The sequence below is a fragment of the Blastomyces dermatitidis genome (genome assembly GCF_000003525.1).
Source record: "Blastomyces dermatitidis ER-3 genomic scaffold supercont1.13, whole genome shotgun sequence".
NCBI classification, from domain to species: Eukaryota; Fungi; Ascomycota; class Eurotiomycetes; order Onygenales; family Ajellomycetaceae; genus Blastomyces; species Blastomyces dermatitidis.
This window is the reverse complement of record NW_025544786.1, coordinates 1,254,534-1,259,674: the sequence shown is the minus strand read 5'-3', so window position 1 is coordinate 1,259,674 and position 5,141 is coordinate 1,254,534. Positions and strand designations below refer to the sequence as shown.

The 5,141-nt window shown below is 29.5% G+C and overlaps 1 pseudogene across 1 annotated transcript; it reads left to right on the top strand.

Moving 5' to 3' along the window:
• The first annotated feature begins 1,782 nt into the window (after positions 1 to 1,782).
• BDCG_17921 lies at positions 1,783 to 1,871 on the top strand (annotated as a pseudogene). Its single transcript has one exon. The product of its transcript is annotated as a tRNA-OTHER (tRNA).
• Positions 1,872 to 5,141: the final 3,270 nt, after the last annotated feature.

Sequence of the window (5,141 nt, the reverse complement as noted above, 5' to 3'; positions counted from 1 at the left end):
GCATTGCATAATGAGCATTCTGTTGAATCAAATCTATTAATAAATCTTTGTATATAAGATTTGAAATAATCATGTTCTAGTTTCAGCTGAATTATAGATGAGAATATTTTCTTTTTACATTTAATTGCACAAGATTTTCACTTGAGTTTTATTTCAAATCTTGAATAATGTATACTCTTCTTTTATTTCTGTCAGCTTTCATTTCACTTGTCTAAATAAGAGTTTTTTATCTTTCTCTTTATAAAAGATCAGAACACTATTTTTTGAATAAATCTGCTTAATTCTGAACTCTTTTTTATACGTGAATCAGCCAATTCATTGCCATAAATATTCATATACGCAGAAACTTAGTGTAGATGAATTATCAGTTTTGATATTCTTCTCTTTTAAATTTTCAAAACAGAATTTAAAATCAGTTTAATATTCATTTGATCATTATGAATCTGGCTACTTTTAAGTCTTTTTAAATCAGCTTGACTATCAGAGAATATTTATATCTCTTTCAATCTATTTTCTATTTTATAAGATTTTATTTCAATGAGTTTGAAAGCTTTCACTATTGCAAATATTTCAGCATCAAAGACTTTAGATTCACAGTCTAAATTTCAGAAATCTGAGATAAAATTGATAGTATCTTCAGTATAATCAATGTCTGCATCTAATCTGTTCAAATTGTTATTTTTAGAGTCATCTGAGTAAATCAGAATAGAGACTTTTATATTACTTATAGAGATCTTCTTCAAATACTGTTTATATTCTCTCTCTTTAGATAGTTAACTTATTTACAAGTCTATAAGAGATTCAAGAGTTTCTCTCCAGAGAGATATATTCTCATGATCAACTTTTTCAACATTTAATGAAGAAAATTGATTTTTAATCAGTGAACATAGTCTGTATAGTTGAGAGAGTAATTTCTTTGAAGAATTATTTTCATTTCAATCAAGAAATCATGTTTGTTAATCAGCCTTGTTAACTAAATCTATTGAATACTTAAAAGTTTATTCAATCAGTTTATCTGCTCTTACTCCTCTTCTGTATTCTGAATTTCATTAGAAATAATATGCATTGAAGTCTTCTGTATTATTATTATTATTCTTCAATTATAGATGTATGCAGTCAGAGACTATGACATCTACCTGAGAATCTTTAGTTCTCAGGGTTTTTCCTATATCTATAGAGTCAACTATTATACATTTATCAATTTCAAATATGCAAAATCAGAAAATCCCAGCTCAGAATACAAAAACTGTTTACAAATTGCAGTATTTCAACACCTTCTGATAGTTTGAAATCATTTGAAAATATTATGACAAAAGAAAAGAGAACATAGTCTTAAAGATAGACACATTAAATAGATAGAGAAAAGAACAGAAGAAAACAAGTACAGTAAAGAGAGACTATAACAAAACAAAATTATTAAAAGATGATGTATAGCTGTTTTAACAGACTATATCTAGTCAATTTCCACCTCTTCATATTCAGATACTTCTGAATTCAGCCATTTTCTTGTAGCTGCTCTAGTTTCTGATAGAAAGTCTATTAAGTATTTAGTTTCTGTCTCAGTTGAGAATAAGAACCTCATATTTAATTGATTTAAATCATACTTTTTCTTTAATCTGACTCTGAGACTATTGTATAGTGCACAATGCATTACAATATACTCAGAATTTTCATTCACATTGCAGAATGAGCACTCTGTTGAATCAAATCTATTATCAAATCTTTGTATATAAGATTTGAAATAACCATGTCCTAGTTTCAGCTGAATTATAGATGAGAATAGCCCCGGTGGCCGAATGGTTAATGCGGCCACCCGGTAGCGCCTTGGCGTGGGAAACCAAGGCGCGTGGGTTCGAAACCCGCAGGGGATACATTAAATCCGGAACTCAAGCACCTCAGGTTCCTAATAAATACAGAGGTGTACAAATCGCTCCAATAAATCGCTCTATGTTCCTGGGCTGGGAAGTTATTATTGCATGTATCTAATTGTCACTCCTTTGTATTTCCTATGTTCTTGTTATCTTAGCGTGGTCTCAACACCTGTATTTCCTCCTGTATAACCAACACTTGATCTGTATTTAACATCACGCAAGGACTCATCATAAGCTCCGCTTGCATATGAGTATAATGGAAGAATAATAATAATAATAATAATAATAGATGAGAATATTTTCTTTTTACATTTAATTGAACAAGATTTTCACTTTGGTTTTGTCTCAAATCTTGAATAATGTATACTCTTCTTTTGTTTCTGCCAGCTTTCATTTCACTTGTTTAAACAAGATTCTTTTATCTTTCTCTTTATGAAAGATCAGAACACTGTTTTTTGAATAGATCTGCTTAATTCTGAACTCTTTTTTGCAGCTGAATCAGCCAATTCATTGCCATGAATATTCATATAAGCAGGAACTCAATGCAGATGAATTATCAGTTTTGATATTCTTCTCTTTTGAATTTTCAAAACAGAGTTTAAAATCAGTTCAAGATTCATTTGATCATTATGAATCTGACTATTTCTAAGTCCTTTTAAAGCAGCTTGACTATCAGAGAATATTCATGCCTCTTTCAAATCATTTCCTCTTTTATGAGATTTTATTTCAATGAGTTTGAACACTTTCACTATTGCCAATAGTTCAGCATCAAAGACTTCAGATTCACAGCCTAAATTCCAGAAATCTGAGATAAAATTAATATTATCTTCAGTATAAGCAATGCCTGCGCCTAATCTATTTAAATTCTCATTTTTTGAGTCATCTGAGTAAATCAGAATAGAGTCTTTTATATTAATTGTAGAGATCTTCTTCAAATGCTGTTCATATTCTCTCTCTTTAGATAGTTCACTTATTTGTAAGTCTATGAGAGATTTCAGCTTTTCTCTTCAGAGAGATATCTTCTCATGATCAATTTTCTCAACATTTAATAAACAAAATTGATTCTTAATAAGTGAACATAGTCTATACAGTTGAGAGGGCATTTTCTTTAAAGTATTATTCTCATTTCAATCAAGAAATCTATTTCAATCCAGTTCATTCTCTGAGTTAACTGATGGAAATGAAGAAGAGACTCTTTCTCTGATTATATGATTTAAGCTCATCTTCATGACTCTCAGAGCATAGTTCATACAGGTCTTTTCAAATTGAATAGCAGAAGATGGAATTGAAGCTTCAATTTCCATTGCTTTAATAGAAGATGACTTGAATGCTCTCAGAATTCTTCTCAAAGCTCTGTTTTATAGACTTTGAAAGAGTTCAGTGAAGTTTCCTTGATTATTTTATCAAACTTGAACTTCATAATCAGCTACTGAGATAATACAGGCTATGTATAACTGTCTCATAGCCTGAAAGGATAGACCTCTCTCAGTATTTGATAGTCTGATTATACTATTTAGTAGTCTCTCTGTCTTGATGATTCTTTATTGAATATGATATTTAAAATTCGACTTGAAGTTTAATCATACTTCTAGCCATTTAACATTCAAACTGGGTTTAATCTCTATATTTAAAAGAGTTAGACTTAGTTCTTTCTCATTAAATCTGGGAAAAAAGTGAATTAGCTCAGTTTTATTCATATTAAATTGAATTAGATTGATATCTGCTCTAACAAAGATTTTCTTTACTGCTTTCTCAATTACTTCTAAATTCTCTCTGATTGTCTTTGAACTGTAGAGTAGATCAATATCATCTATATAACTTGAAGATCTCACTATTTTCATCTCTCTATTCTTGAATAGATATTCAGTGTATATTGCAAATAAAACAGGTGAGATTGAAGATCCTTGTGATACTTCTATTTTTATCTCAGTTTTATCTTGTTTTCTTCCATCAAAGAATAGTTGTATAATTCTTTTAGATATGAAACAATTGACTCATTTTATTAGAGAAAGTGGCAGTTTTAACATCTTCAAAGTTTGAATCATCTTAGACTTTGAAACATGATCAAATGCATCTTTTATATCAATAAAAACTGCAGTTGAGACCAGGTCTTCATTCTTTGCTACTTGAATATCATGAATAACTGAGAGAACAGTATCAATTGCAGAACATTGTTTTCTATCTTTTATTTGTTCATTAAATAGAAGAGAATCATTAATAGAGCTTATAAAAGATAATCTAGTAGCTATTATCTTTTCTAGAATTTTTTTCAAACAGTTCAACAGAGATATTACTCTATATGACTTAGAAATTAAAGCCTTTCTATTAGACTTTGCAAGGATTACTCCAGTAGCTTCTCTCCAGTATTCAGAATAATAATCATTTTATAAGAGATTGAAAAAGAGCTCAAAATATTCATTCTTCAAGTAGGAATATGTGTTTTGAATAATTGAGTGATGAATTGAATCAGGCCCTGCAGCAGTTTTAATTGAACTTGAGAATATTGCTGACTCTAGTTCATCATATGTAAGCTCAGGCCATTCCCAGTTATTTTCATCAATATATTCATGAAATGACATATTCTCCTCCTCTAAATGTGATGAGTTTTGGAAGAGAATTCTCATAAAAGCTTAACATTTTTCCTCAAAAGAGTTTGCTGTATATAATTCATTCTGAAATTCATATTCTAAGGTTGAAAGCTTTGCTACACTTCTTGTTTTAGTATAGTTGAAGGCTTTGAAAACTTCTTTTTCTTGTGCTTCTTCAAGAAATTTGTTTCAGCAATCTGTTTTGGCTTTTTTAATATCTGAAAAATATTCATTTTGAATAGCTTTGAACTCTTTATCAGATATTAAGTGATTCTTTCAATCTCTCTTAGCAGTGACTAATTGCTTTCTTTTAGAAGTGATATTCTCATTTCATCAAGGTTTGAAATACTCAGAAGACTTTTTCTTTGAAATATTTTCTTCAATACTTGTTAGAAGAATAGATGTAATCAGCTTTACTCTATTCTCAAGCATTTCATTTGAGATATCTTGACTTTGATTTCAATAGAGCTCACTCTGTCTTTCAGATTTCAGCTGTTTTACTCTTTCTTCAACTGCTTTTCAATCAGCTTTTTCAAAGTTATACTGATTAGAGAGAAGAGAATTATTACTTCTTTGTTTTTCACTCAGTTCAATATCAAATTGAATGATCTCATGACTCAATCCTGAGGTTTCATTTGAATCAATAAATCAGTTTATAAGTCTTTTTTCAATTAGATTTTGT